Here is a 16,048-nt window from a genome sequence, read left to right on the forward strand (position 1 = left end):
AACATAGACAACATTGCACCTTTGTCACCGGTTGGTGTTTGTACCTCCTTGTCTTCCTCCTGGTAGCTACATGTCCCCTCATCTCCTCCCCCCCCCCCCCCCCGAAATAAAAGGTGCCACAGCTCATTGCTTTGAGGAAAGAACTGGTCACAGCTTTATTTAATTGCTAAACATCTGCTTAGTACAACATTTGTTCAAACCAAGATAATACAATAACAGAAATAATATTGGAAGTAACAATAATGTAATTATAATCTCAGATTATGAGGGGTACTGCTTGTTGCCTCCTGACCTGCTCAGTCAACTTGACTAAGGCTCTTATTTTAAAAGCTTGTTTTAGATGTCTGAAAATCGGCATTGAAACATCCAGGATATGGACGTCTAAAACTGCAGTATGTCCTCGTGAAAAGAGGTGTGTGGCCTGGGTGCATTTTGGGCAGGACTAGGGAAGGGTCAATATATGAACATTCAACTCTGATTTCAGAAGGGAAAGGGATATGATCATTGTTTTTTAAACCTGGTACTTGGCATGTCCAGTTATCCACTGGAAAGATTATGACAATTGACCTCCTTAATTCCCCAGTGGATGCTGTCAGTGGCATACCAAGGGCAGGGCGGTGGGGTGGTCCACCCTGGGTTCACACTGCAAGCGGGTGCAGGGAGCAGCTGCTTGGTTGTCGACTCTGCCAGTTCCCTGCTCCCTCTGACGTTACTTCCAGTTCCGGGGCAGGGAACCGGCAGAGCCAACAGCCGCGCAACTGCTCCCTGCACCCCAAGAAGGTAATAGCAATGCACTTGGGGGGTGGAGATGATATGCCGGGGGAGTGTCGTGATTCATGGGGAGGGGGTGTGATTCACTGGGGGGGGGGGGTGGCAGCTGACCTAGGAACACCACTGGATGCTGTCCCTCTCCTTCCCTTGAAGGTGAAACTAGCAAGGGATATGGAGCTCTATGAAAGCTTCGGGACATATGGACATTCATGGTACTAAAATCTGTTTCAAATTAACTTCATAAAAGAACTCCATGCAGAGTTGAGGAGTAGGTCTAATGGTTGGTGCCGTGGACTAAGAAACAAAAGCAAGTAGCTGGGGGTTTGTCTGTTCCTAGCCCAGGCTTGTAACACTGGCATAAATTGGTCCCACTCATTTCCCACCTTATAATACGGGTATGCAGTTAGAGGGCATTTCTGTAACGAGACATCTTCTAAAGGTGGTAGTTATGGCACTTATTTCAGTTCTATAGAGAAAAGTAGGTGCCTGCAGTTCTTTATAGAACACTAGCACAAATGACCAAAAGCGTGCTTGCATTTAAGGTGAGAGTATTTACACCTGGTGTATAGCTGGTATAAATGCACACACCTAGCCATGTGCTAGAATGCACGTAAATTATACTGTTCCATGCATACCTGTGTGCCCCACCCGTGTTGCAGCCAAACTCTGCCTATGGGACTTTCTAGTCTCAGTATTCTTTGAGAAGTCATTTGCATGTGTAAGTAGCAATTTATTCACCTTAACTCTACCACTAGGTGACCCCTTATAGAATTAACCACTTGTTGCATGAATTTGCTTGAAGTGAGGGCGCGATAATGGTTACCGCAGCCAATGCACTAACAGTTACTCGACATTAATTCACATATTAACTGCTTCATGTAGTGTAGTAAATGGGCCCCTAAGTTTTAGAGGAACCTGTCCCATCTGTGCAATTTTCTGCTTGAAATTTTGATTGTGATGCATTGTTTTCGAGCAGCTTTGTACGATTTTTCAACTCATTAAGCTTTGTGGACAGCTTAGCAAACATAACATCTTGTATATTACAACGGCAAAGAGTGTGTGCAAATTTCAAAGACCTGATTCCGCATGCTAGTTGCCATTTTATTTATTTATTGCATTTGTATCCCACATTATCCCACCTCTTTGCAGGCTCAATGTGGCTTACAATACATTTTGAATAGTGGAAAGATGCTAGAAGATAGACATTTATTGTCAAAGAGGGAACTTTGGCAATATGAAATTAATAAAACAAAATCATGGTATAACAATCAGGAATTGTGAGATAGTTCAGAATATATGTGGAGTAGTTGTGTGTGTTCACATTGGTTGATCTTTGTTGTATGCCTTGTTGAAGAGATGAGTCTTGAGCAGTTTGCGGAAGTTCATTAGTTCGTAGATCGTTTTTAAGTTGCTTGGCAGTGCGTTCCATAACTGTGTGTTCAAGTACTACTACTACTACTTAACATTTCTAAAGCACTACTAGGGTAGGTAAAGTTTGACGCGTGCATTAATTTGTATTTTAGACCTTTGCAGTTAGGGTAGTGTAGATTAAGGAATCACATTTGTGCAGTCACTTATGGCTTCATCCATTGGCCTCATGACCTTCTCTCTTTATAAGGACAAAAAAAAAATCTTACACAGCAAGGCATGTAGTGAGGTAAAACTAGGCCTGGCCACCCTTTTCAATTCTATTGTTGGATGGTAACTTAGACCTTGATTACAAAGCTACTAATGTAACTTTTTTTCATTTTAAATGGGTGGGGGGGGGGGGGGGGCAGGAAAAATAAGAAATAGGGCATACTTTCTCAAAATGAAGTGATGACATTGCGTTTTCTCATCCGCTGTAATGTTTGAATGCTGTCCCTTTTTAGAAGCGATGTTTTTCTTAAGGGGGATCTTTTACTAATCTGCGGTAGCATTTTTAGCTCATGGTAGAAATCAGCTGATGGCAAACCCCGAGACACCCATAGGAATATAATGGGCGTCTCAGCATTTACCGCTAGCTGATTTTTACCACGAGCTAAAAACACTAGCACGGCTTTGTAAACGACCCCCTTAATGTTTCAGATTCTCAAAGGGACGGTAAAACTCTGTAAAAGGATTACAAGCTGGTTTAATGCAAATCTTTAATAAAAATATTTAAATATACCTGTTTTGCTAAAGCAAAGCACCCTTCAGATAGGCACTGAAAGCTACATTGATTGAAAATAATCTTTGCTCAGGGCAATTTGCATGACTGAATGAACAAATTGTACCATGTTACCAGGATGTGTACACTTGCTGATTGATGTTGAATAGCTATTATGCAAGTACAGCAGCTTTGCCTTTTTATTTATCTTATGTAGTTTTGTTTCACTATCTAAACCTGTTAGGACAGAGGAAAGGCTGGGATCTACAGCAGTCACCATTTTAAAACTAGAAGGATTATGGGCTGGTTTGGATTTATTAGAAGAATATCTGAACCAGAGGGCCCAGGTTCATCTGAGATTATATGTACATAGCTGCTTGTACTTTAGTATAAAGTATATTAAAATTGTTAATAAAAATTTCACTTGTAATAAATATAGTCTAGAGAAATACTATTATATAAGAAATAATATTTTACCGCCCCCTGGTGGTGGGATGGCATTGGGGTCTGGCTGAGCTGGTCCATTATAAGATGAAGAGCGGGGAGACCTTTTCCTGAGACAAGCCGCAGGATTTCTTGTACAGTGTCACCTTCCTGCAATACACTTGAAAAGTAGCAGTTTAAAACATCCACTCAACAAAACTAAAAACGAGGTCAGGGAATAAACACCTGACTAGAAATTCATAATATAAATGAATAAATATCTGCCCAGTTCCCTTGAGCACTCAATTAGTAGGGGTTCAAAAACAATAAAGAGTTGCAGAACAGAACTATAACATCGTAAAATCAAACTGATCCCTCCTACCCCACCCCCTTTCCAGTGTGGGATGAGGGGCACTGAGACAAGAGAAAGTGAGTCAAGGGATGGGAAAGCACGGTACAGTGAGCCAGAAGATCAGTTGGGAAAGGACGCAACTGAGGAAGAGGATGGGAACACAGAGAGAATGAATGAGTGGATGAGGCACAAGATTGATTGAGAGAATCAGAGGTGTTGTGGGTTGTGAATGAAAAGAACAGGGTACAAGAGTGAACAAGAAGCTGTAAGGAGAGGGTGAGGAGATCAAAGAGCAGTGAAGCAATTGAAGGGGGTATGGGGTGTGGCTGAAAAAAGGAATTAGTATAAGGAGAAAAGGTATAAAGGGCTGAATCCCATCTTTCTCTTCCTACCCCAAATTCCTCTTCTCTCCAATCCCTAACAAAGTAACTGAACTCATTAAAAATGTCAGAAAATTGATATTTTAGGGGTGTACTTATCAATGTGGGCTATCGTTAAGATAAGTTATTTTACCACTAACTCCTGCTATTTTACCATGGGTCCTATTGTATGCAATGAGACCTACCCCCCCCCCCCCCCCCCCCCCATTTAAAAAGCCACACTAGTGGCTACCAGTGTGGTTATGCCAACACAGCCCATTCAAAGTGTATGGGCTGTGTCAGCATTACTGCGCAGCAGTCGCTAGCTCAGCTTTGTAAAAGGGGAGGCTAGTTATTAATAACTAGGGTTAACAGTAAAATAGCATAAGTTAACGGTAGCCCACATTGATAATTTCCCCCTCCCCCTTTATAAAGTAAAATAAAACACCCTAATTTTAAATGGAGGAGTGGCCTAGTGGTTAGGGTGGTGGACTTTGGTCCTGAGGAACTGAGTTCAATTCCTGGCACAGGCAGCTCCATGTGACTCTGGGCAAGTCACTTAACCCTCCATTGCCTGCCACATTGAGCCTGCCATGAGTGGGAAAGCGTGGGGTACAAATGTAACAAAAAAAAAACAACTATATGCATATTTAGGAAAATCTGCCACATGATTCCCACAGAATTAAAAAAATATATATTTTCCTTGATTTTGCAAAATCTTACACAGAATGTTGAAAAATTTGTCACAGGAAACCCATGAAAAAAAAAAAATATACACACACACACACATACACACACACACATATATCTTTAGGCATTTTCTTCCCTTCTAGACTGTTAAAACAAACTGAATCCACTCCCCCGTCCCCCTCCCCAGGTTATTCCAACTAACTTCCATGGAATGATTCTGCTACTGAGAAAAGTACAGGGGCTCCCTTGTAGTTCATCTTGAGTAAATAGAGTGAGCAAATCTCATGATGTTGAAATAAACCAGAGGTCCACGGCTGAGGAGAAATAAAAAAGATGAAAGTACTTGTCAGTCTGGGATGGGACACAGATTTGAGGAAGAGAAAAAAAGCTAAGAAAAGATGAGTAACTAGAGAAAGAAAAAGACTGGTGATAGTTTCTATAAAAGTTGGAAGGTAAAGAAAGAAAACAGACTGTGAGAGATACAGAACAATAGGACAGAAAGAAATAGAGAAACTTTAGGGGAAAAGACTTAGATCAGGGGAGAAAGATCAAGAGAAAGATATAATAATGTGACCAATAGAATCGGTGACAACCTGGTGAAGGCAACTCATTCCCTTTCAAGGTACCTGTGAAACACTGTCTTAGAGTCACAAGAAATAGAGAATTAGGGAAAGCCTTCTTACCCAAAGAAGCATCAACTAGATCCCTGGGGTAGAGCCAGAGGAAGGGAATGTTGGAATCCTTGGGGGAGGGGCAGCTCATTGTAATGTTATGTTACATTAGATTATTATTAAATCACTTGTGGTACAACCAAAGCAGTTTACATAATACATATAGGTACTGTACAGCTACAGGAAAAGTTCAGGAAATGTGCAGTCCTAGTCAGAGGGGGATGAGGAGGAGAACTATGCTACTCCAAAACCCTGAAAGCTTAGCTTGGAACAGGGGCCAGACATAAAGAATAGGAAGAAGGAAAATAATATTTTACTTCCGATATCTGGGGCTCAGAGAAGGACAGGGGCCATATAGCAGAAAAAGAACACATTAAAAATCCTACTTAGGAGAAGGGCAGGATGATTCCTGCACTGAGATGGAAGAGAAAACCAATCATGTGCCTTGAGAGAGGGGTGGCTGGAGAAGGACAGCTAGGTCTCTCTGGAAAGCTCTCAGAATCATGGGAGATGTAGTCTATGACTTCAGCACCCAATAGAAAAGCAGGCAGAACAGAACCTAGTACAGTGATGGGCAACCTTTTGAGCTTGGTATGTCAAAATTCGCCAAAAAACCGAGCATAACTCAGGTGGTGTGTCACTTTGAGAAAAAAAACCATAATTTCGCGATATTTATAGTTTAAATAACAAAAATATATAATTGTAATATATAACTGTATTTAATAAACCAAAAACTAATTATTTAACTTACCTGCCGCTAGTTCTAATGGCGGGAAACGGCACCCATGATTTATTCTCCTTTTTTGTTTTCCCTCTCTCATAACGAATTGCTACAAACAAGTAGTGAAAGGAGCATTATAAAAGTGATTTCTTAGCTGGACCGATATTTTTAGGAACTTCCCAAACAAGTGTAGAGCAGGAGCAGCAGTCAGTGTCCAAGCACAGCTGAGCTAAGGCTGCAACAGGATCACAGAGAGGAAGACAGCGGCCGCTGACCCGACTTTATTTGTCTGAAGAGAGCAGCACCTGCCTGGGTTACTCGCACTTAGCACTCAGGTTCGACATTTAATCACAGTTGCCTCGAGCCTCAGGCAGTGAGCTGTGATTGGTTGTAGGGAGCCTGTCTGGCGCCTAAAAGGGCACTCCTAATTGGATGATTCTGACGAAGAGGACTGCTGGTTACCAAGGCTGCGAGGTGGAGTGGAGCAGGGGAGTTCCGACTCGGAGGGGGCTTCTGAAGCTGCGATAAGACCACCAACGCCCCTGTCGTCCCTGCCTAAGACCGGCCCTGGCAGTAAGAGCAGGTAGGCTGGGTTCTATTTGCTGCCGGCTTTCAACCCGTGTGTCATCCAAAATGGCTACGCGTGTCAGTGCTGACACGCGTGTCATAGGTTCGCCATCATGGACCTAGTAGGAAAGGGCCAAGCTCAAGGATGGAGTCTCAAAAACACATGAGGAGTGGAAGAGGCAGAAAACAGAGTAGCAAGAAAGAGACAAGAGCTTTCCTCAGGAAAAAAGAAGCCCTTTCTTTCTGGTCCATAAGATGTGGAAGTGTGCTGTAAGAGTATAGAGCAGGCCCCACAAAAAGAAATGGCGAGAGACTCCAATAGAGAGGTGAACTTGTGCAGGCTAAATCTGCAGTTATTTTGATTATTTTGATGGCCAGTCAGACCTGATTAGAGGGTGGTGGCCTTCTCCATCTGCCTTGCCTAAGCCTCATGAAGTCAGATGATTTATAAAGGGAGTTGTTTTGAGAAACTAATGACAAAGTGTTTGCCAGGAAGCAAAATGTTTTCAATCTGAATGGCTTAGAAGGAAAGAACATATCAAAGGGAAATGCTTGTGACTTTTATTGCAGCCTAGTGAGCTGCTGGGGAGATGTGACAGCTAGAACTTCATTAGTATGACTGGAGAAGCCAACATAATATTGGTGGAAGTCTTATGGGTCTGTATTTCTTCTGTATTGAAGGGAATTTACCATAAAGGGCTCGATGAGAAAGCCCAGAGGAAATAAGAGCAGCAGAGAAGTGTTTTGCCTGTTTGAACTGTGACATTGCTTTAATGGGATTTTGTTACAGACTGAAATAAAGAAAAGGATTTAAGGCACTCAGAAGCTGTGTTAGAATGGCCTGGAGCTGCAAGGCTAGTGCTAGACATAATGGGGCCCAGGGCAGACACTAGGGAGGGGGCCCCAAAAGCTTGCTTGCAGATTGTCCCTCTTTCAACTTAAGACAGGTTTGGGGCCTCAGTGACATGGAGGCCTAGGGCAATTGCCCTGTTTGTCCACCCCTAATGCCAGCCCTGTGGTAACCCGGCGTTGCCAAATTACAGCTGGGTTACCGCCACAAGCCATTTCCAGGTGTTTTCTGTTTTTCTCCAGAAATGATGTGCACTTGGGGTGGGACTACCACCGTTGGGCTGGCAGTAGTCCCGAAAGAGCAAGTGGTAAACCTGAATTGGGCTTACCGCCGCTCTGTAAAACGGCCCCATCATGTCTTATAGCCCACCACCACCTATACAGTTCAGAGCGAGTTACAATAAAAAGACACCAGATCAAGTGTCTGGGAAATACAATAGTCAAGTAAAGTTTTTTTGAAAAACCATTTAAATATATATACCAAATACACATATAAGCTCAAGTTAAGAGCCCTCTTTGTGAGAAGAGAAAAGTTTTCAAATGCTCTCGCCATATTGCAGGAAGGTGATCCTCCTGGGGCCTCTCAGGAAAAGTCTTTTCAGCTCTTCCATCTTTTATCAGAGCAGCTCAGCCTGATCACAACACCATCCCACCACCAGGGGACGACAGTATGTTTAAGATTATTTTGTACAGGAGATTCAAAGATGACAGAAAGTGAGAGAACATGTGTTAAGAAAATGGGTAAATGCAGAGTGAGATATGATCACATAAAATATTAAAATATCAAGAGTATAAAGAAAGAAACTGAGGGAGACAACAGGAAATATTTCAAATGTATCACTAGAAAATTTAGAGGTGGAGACATCTGGACTGTTTTCTTTTTGCTAATTAATACAATAATGAAAACTAAAACATTCTCAATGGTAAAAATATATTAAAGAGATCAGTCATTTTCTTAAATAAAAAGAAATTGTTTTGTATTTTGGTTTTTGGTTTTTTTTGCTTTTTATGTGCATGAAGATTTTGCTACATGTGGTTTCAGTCCATAGAAGATAGTGCTCCTAATGCATAGGAAGATGAGGAGGAGGGAGGATTATCAAGATAATTTTTATGTCTTTGGGCATGTATATTTATTTTTCTCCTGGTGATTAAATTTTTTCATTCATCAATAAAGATATGCTTTAATTTCCAAATGGCAAGAAAATATCAAAGATAAATGGAAGAGTAGCTAGTGTAGCATTTTCAAAGCTATGTTGGAAACAACAATGGATACAAGAATATTATATCGAGCCATATTGAGTTGTATTTTATTTTAGTTATATTTGTACCCCGCGCTTTCCCACTCATGGCAGGCTCAATACGGCTTAGACAAAGGGTCCATCAAATCCAGTATCTTCTTTTCACCAGTGGCCAATCCAGATCACAAGTAACTGGCAGGATCCCAAAGAAAGATAGATTTCATTCTGCTTACACCCAAGGATAAGCAGTGTCTTGCCACAAGTTTATCTGGTTAATAATGGTTTACAGACTTTTAAAACCAGTTACACTAAGTGAGACTTGTATAACACTAAGATGCTGTTATAAAATACTAGTGTAATCCTGAATTGGTGCACCAAAATTTAAGCACAACCCATTTCTGCTGGCTGTGTACCACACCATGCAAAGTGCAAAATTTATATTATACTATAAGTTGGGTATGTAAGTTGGAGACATGCCCATAGCCCACCTATGATCTGCCCATGTATACTCTCCCTTGCAGTTATAGTACTTAAGTGTAACCTAATAGAATGCCATCCAGTGCACTTACGCACATAAGACTAGATTCTACATATAAGGGGAGATTCTATATATGATATAATGGCACCCAGTGCACTTACGCACATAGGACTAGATTCTACAGATAGGGGGAGATTCTATATATGGCACCTGGAAAATTTGCATGGAAATCATTTTCACCTAAACATACTCTATAAGATTTAGGCACTGTATATAGACTACACTTGGTTGATATCCCAGTGCCTAAAACTATGCGCATCCATTTACACCAATTAAATATAGCGTAAATCCCTGTATATTCTATAACAACATGTCTAAATTTGGGAATTTTATTTATTTATTTATTGTTTGCATTTGTATCCCACATTTTCCCACCTCTTTGCGGGCTCAGTGTGGCTTACAATAAGATAAGAATAATGAAAATACATTTGTTACAACTTGGTTATGGGTTATATTGTACAAGTTATGCGAGATAATCGAATTATCATTAGGAATATCACAATGGGACGTTAACATGAAGCTTAAGGGCAGTGTTAAGACACAAAGGCATGTGGTGTGCATATTTCTGTGAGTAAGTGTATGAGTAGTGTTGAATTATGGGGGATGAGAGATCATAAGTGGATGTATGATGCATTGATGAACAGTGAGTGTGGACTCTATGTGTTTTGGTTCTTTCCCCGCCTATAGCCATGCCCCTTTTGAACTGCATGCTTTACAATTTAGGCACAGTTCATTACAGCACATGCTTGGTGAGTGATGCGCGTAAATTGTAATTATTGCCAATTAGTGCTCATTATTGCTTGTTAAGCGCTGTTAACAATGCTGATTGACTTGTTAAGCCAATTAAGTTACATGCATTGTTATGGAATATGCTTAGATTTTGGCACGGAATGCTAGGTGCAGTTTATAGAATCCGGCAGACAGCACCAAAAAAATACCCATTTAAACAATAAGCTGCACCTAAAGTCCGGCACGGTTTATAGAATAAACGCTGAAGCAGAGAGTTGCATGTAAACTTAGACGTAGCCATGTGCACCAACCAAAGCATGCTGCAAATGCCCGTGCCTAAATTTATATGCAGAGCACCGTTATTTTATAATTACATGTGTAACTGAAAGCCACACCCCCATTCCACCCCAAAACACCCACGACCCTCCCATTTCTGCTTCCCCTTTTTTGGACCACTCATAAATTTTAAGTGCGGATGCAAGAATTGGAGTTGCATTACTACAAAAAAAAGTTTAATATGTAAGCAATAAAATAAAATATATGAGCAAAAAGGAAAGTAGATCAGAAAATAAGAGCAAACATTAAAGCAACAGAGTCAAGAAAGGGCCAATCTGGTATTTTCAAAAATCTGTACAATATTGCGGCTTTTCTTTTGCTCATTTCCTCTAACAAGCATCAGTATCAATAAGAAGAGACCAATATGGTTCAATAGTAATTAAATATAGAAAAAAAATTTAAAATGGACCCATAATCTTCCTGATTACAAAATCAATGTTTAGACATTAAAACAGAAGGAAAACTCAGGAAGTATCCTTGATGACAAGAGCAATGTTCAAAAATTAGGAGCAAAGATTCATGGGAATATAATCTTGTACCTGTTACATAACCTGAGAGGAATATTATTTGGAACGATTAGTGGAGAATATCACTTGTATCCAGGGGCGCAGCTACATGGGGCCACGGGGGCATGGGCCCCCATAGATTTGGCCCTGGCCCCCTGCCGCCAACCCCTTCGACCCCCCTCCCACCGTCAACCCTCACTGCCACCGCCACCGCCATCGTAGGGTACCTTTGCTGGCAGGGGTCCCTAACCTCCGCCAGACGAAGTCCTGTTCTCCGGCGTGGCCGTGTGGCTGACTTGCAAGGCTTCTGTTTCTGTGAGTCTGATGTGGACAGGACTTCAGCTGGTGGGGGTTGGGGACCCCCGCCAGCAAAGGTACCCGACGGCGGCGGCGGCAGTGAGGGTTGGCGGCGGGAGGGGGGTCCAAGGGGTTGGCGGCGGGGGGTCAAAATGGTGGGGGGATCAGCAGCACCGGGGGGGGGGAGGGCTAAAATGTGCCCCCTCACCTCGGGCTCTGGACCCCCTTCCCACCGAAGTCTGGCTACACCCCTGCTTGTATCTAATAAAGATACCTACTTAATGGATAGGATAAGGTTTCACAAGGAAAATAATTTTTCCAATATGTTTTCTTTCAAACTTTAGGGGGACCTTTTACTAAGGTGCACCAAAAAATGGGCTGTGCTATGTAGGCATGTGTTTTGGGTGCACGCAGATCCATTTTCAGCGCACCTGTAAAAAAGGCCTTTTCATTTTTGCCGAAATGGACGTGTGGCAAAATAAAAATTGACACACTTCCATTTTGGGTCTAAGACCTTACCACCAGCCATTGACTTAGTGGTAAGGTCTCACATGTTAACCATGTGGTAGTCGTCTAAGTGCGTAGAATGACGATTACTGTCCAGTTTCTGCCACGCGCCAGAAAATAAAAATTATTTTCCAGTGCGCATAGCGGATGCATGTCAAAAATGAAATTACCGCAAGGGCCACGTGGTAGCCGGGTGGTAACTCCAAATTATTGTGTGTTGGGTGCGCGTAGGCACCTACAAGGCTTAGTGAAAGGGTCCCTAGGTTAGCAATTTCAATTTAGAGCATTTTTTTTCTTTACAGATTCATAGGAGAAGCCCTGGAGGCAAATAGAACTGGAAACGGAGACAGATCATGGTGGAAGCTGTCCTGGAACCATGGACCATTGCGCTAGTGGTCCTCCTGAGCATGCTGGTCATGAGCTTCCTAATGTTTCTACCTCCACTTGTCTTGCTACTCTGGAGGATCAAGCATACACCTGACATCAGTTTGAATGGAACAATATAACACAGTCATCCAGTGTATGGGACTGCATCAGCCTGGATATTTAAAGGACATTTCACACCTACCAAAGGAAGAATTTTCTTCTACGTGTACATGTGAACTTCCAGTTACTTTACATTACCTAGAGCCCAGGTGATTAGAAAATGTCTCTAAAGCAAGCTACAAACTTACAGGATTGAAACAAATTTAAATTTTACACAACCAGGAAAAAGACACAATTTTGCTGTTTACACTAAAAGGACAATCCTAGCTGCTGACAGCTTGGCACACTATACGAATGCCTCTGTAACTTATGCAACCACAGCTCCATATCATACCCTAGTGTTTACACTATTGCTATTTTTTTTATTTTTCTCTGGAGCAGCAAAAATGACGAAAAGGCTGGTAGCACTTGCCATGCAGCCATTTGGGGGGAGTCCTTACTGCCACCCGGATATGACGGCTCGCTGGGGGTGGGAACTACCACCTGGCTGCTGCGGTAGTTCCTTTTTAGCGAGTGGTAAGCCCAAATTGAGCTGTGTCAAAGGGGACCAAAGAGAGTTGAGGTCATATCGAACAACAGAAGACAAAACCTGAATAAATAGAAAAGTTTTCAATGTTTGTTTGAAAGCCTAGAGATAAGGTTGATTACGAATGGTGATAGGAAGGTTGTTCCAGAGTTTGGAGCCAAGGTAACTGAAGGCAGTTTCACGGGTGGTTGTTAAATGAAGTTCTGTAGGTGAAGGGAGAGTGAGGAGATTCTGGTCAGCTGAACAAATGAAACGCAAGGGTGTGTAAGGAATAATAAAGTTAAATATGTGTCTAAATGACTAGAACATTTTAAAAAAATTTATTAGGCTTTATTTACCACCTTTATGAAAGAATTCACTCAAGGCGGTGTACAGTAAGACTAGATCAAACATGAGCAATAGGCAAAATACAGCAGTAAAAATATTCCAGTAACAATACAAAATATGGCATGGTATACTACTTGCAATGACAACACAATACGTAATAGAACATTATAATTGGTAGTGAAGGGTAAGGCAAAGTTGTAACATATAGATGAGTAAGAAAGCAGGAAGAATTTGAAAGTAAGGTGACTGATTTGAAGAAAGTTGCACATGAGGTCAGAGAGATGGTTAAATATTATCTCAGTTAGGCTAGGAGTGGATAATCATGTCCCGCTGCAGTATGTGCAGCCCGAGTCAATCCTTGTGTGTGGGAGTGAGACTAACAAGTTAGTTACTTCTTCCATTAAAGGCTTGGTTGAAGAGCCAAGCTTTCACCTGCTTCCTGAAGTACAGATAGTCTTGTGTTAAGCGGAGCCTTTCAGGCAATGCATTCCAGAGTGTGAGGGCTACTCCGGAGAAGGCTCACTTGCGGGTATCACATCGTGTAATGTCTTTTGGAGAGGATGTAGTTAGTGAAAGTCCTTGGGCAGACCCTAGTGTCCTTGGTGGTGTGTGGAGGATCATCCTATTCGTCAAATACTCGGGGCCATTTCCTTTCAGGGCCTTGAAGATCAGACATAGAGTTTTAAATTTAGCCCTGTATTGTACTGGTAGCCAATGAAGATTTTGCAAAAATGGTGTGATGTGGTCACGTCGCTTGCAACCTTCAATGAGTCTTGCTGCTGCATTCTGAATCAGCTGGAGCTGGTGCAGGCCCTTTGTAGTCAGACCATTGTATAGTGCATTGCAGTAATCCAGTCTTGATGTTACCATTGCATGCACAACTAGGATAAGATTTACCTTCTCGATGTAAGGAGAGAGGCAGCGTAGCTGTCACTAATAGTAGAAGCAGCTCTTGAAGGTTGCTGGGATTTGAGGAATCAGAGTAAGTGTTGAATCTAACCATATTCCAAGGTTCCTGACTTGTGATTTGAGGGGGAGTTCATACTTCCCAAAAGGGATTTTGATGTCAGGTATGTGTCCACTTGTGTTAGGGACCCAGAGAAGCTCGGTTTTACTTGGGTTCAGGCAAAGTTTGTTGTGTTTAGCCCATTCTTGAATTGATGTTAGACAACTAATCAGTTAATTCAATTAATGTGTAGAGAAAAGAGGAGAGGAGGGTAGGTAGAAGCGAGAGGTTACAAGTGATTACAAGTCAAAAGCAGTGTTAAAGAGGTGGGCTTTCAATCTAGATTTAAAGATGGTCAAGGATGGGGCAAGACGTAGGGGCTCAGGAAGTTTATTCCAGGCGTAGGGTGCTGCAAGACAGAAGGAGCGAAGTCTGGAGTTGGCAGTAGAGGAGAAGGGAACAGATAAGAAGGATATATCCATGGATCGGAGTGCATGGGATTTACAAAGCCACGGTACCGATTCCCGATGCGGCAAATGAGAGGAAGCCCATTCAGTTCCTATGGGCTTCCTTTCATTTTCTGCGCGGGAATCACTAGCGTGGCTTTGTAAAAGAAGCCCATAATGGCGGACAGATTTAAACAATAAGCAAATCCAGCAAAGTGTATCCCAAAGCAAGAGTACAATGTAAGGATACTTTATTAGCATCCAGCCCACCTAAAGTTAAACCAGACATTGTTTGTACTTTGTGTGTTTTTTCTCACCAGGCTACCCAAATGCAAAAGATTATTAAGAAACACTGGCATATTCAGGAAGGGCACTCATGTTTCAGGGGCAGGAAACCAGTTATTGCCTATGCACGTAACAAAAACTTGAAAGAGAAACTTATTTTGTCCATGTAACCAGAATTAATCACATAAGAAATCATGCACACAGGTTACTCCCCATGTGGCTCTTGTTTGGTTTGCAAACATGCAACCAAGAGCCAAACAAAGACCAGAGAGACAAACGTGGAAAACGTGTGACAATTTTTACTCTTGAGCTCAACTTTGCTCTGATGCCAGATGCTGGGGCAAAATCCTAGCCTTTCTGGTTGGGGTGGAGAGTCTGTGTTCCCCATAAATACATTCCTGCCATCTCCTTTTAATATATATATTCTGCAATATATGGAGGGGCATTTTCAATACGACATCCAAAAATCCAGTGGTGAACATAACCATTTTCAGAGCTGAACATTTACCTTTTTATTTTCAAAAATGGCCATTTGCTGGACATTGTTATGCTCAGTTCGTCTATCTTTTTGGACCGTTTTTGAAAAAAAAAAAAAAAATGTCCAAGTGAAAAACACACAAAATCAAACCATTGTGACGTAGGAGGAGCCAGCATTCTTAGTAGACTGGTCATACAGACATCCCAGCAGAGCTGTGGGGCACCCAAGGGGGCATTGCAGTGGACTTCACATAAAAGGTCCCAAGTATACATCTCACCATTACCCCCTTATATTGTATAGTGAGCCCTCCAAAACCCACAAAGAATCTACTATACGCCACTACAGTATCCCTTATGCCTGCAAGTGTCACTTATATGTAGGTGGGTTTTGGAGGGCTCACACTTTCCACTACAAATGAAACAGATAGAGTTGGTTATGGGCCTGGGTTCCCTTCTCTACAGTGCACTGCACCGATCACTAGGCTACTCCAGGGACCTGCTTGCTGCTCTAATAGAACTACTACTACTTATTTCTATAGCGCTACTAGACTTACGTAGCACTGTACACTTGAACATGAAGAGACAGTCCCTGCTCGACAGAGCTTACAATCTAATTAGGACAGACAAAGAGGACAAATAAGAGGTAAGGAAATTACTAAGGTTGAGATTAAGCAGGAAATAATATGTGTACTGCATTTTGGAAGTTTTTCTGTTTCAAAAATGTGCCCCATAGTCTTACCATATAGCTTTGAAGGATATTATTATTTATGTATTTAAATAACAGTGAAATGTGATTTCCTACAATTAGTGAAAGTTAGTAATTTGCATATCCCACCCCTGCAGTTCCATTTAGATTTTGAGTTTAACCATTGC

At 41.8% G+C, this 16,048-nt stretch overlaps 1 long non-coding RNA gene across 1 annotated transcript in view; it reads left to right on the forward strand.

Moving 5' to 3' along the window:
• LOC115471173 overlaps nt 1-13,027 on the forward strand; it is a 42,654-nt gene extending 29,627 nt beyond the window's left edge. Inside the window, exon 3 of the long non-coding RNA XR_003942287.1 lies at nt 11,985-13,027. This is a non-coding gene — a long non-coding RNA (uncharacterized LOC115471173). The remainder of the gene's footprint in view (nt 1-11,984) is intronic.
• The last annotated feature ends 3,021 nt before the right edge of the window (nt 13,028-16,048 follow it).

The sequence above is a fragment of the Microcaecilia unicolor genome, chromosome 5 (assembly GCF_901765095.1).
Source record: "Microcaecilia unicolor chromosome 5, aMicUni1.1, whole genome shotgun sequence".
NCBI classification, from domain to species: domain Eukaryota; kingdom Metazoa; phylum Chordata; class Amphibia; order Gymnophiona; family Siphonopidae; genus Microcaecilia; species Microcaecilia unicolor.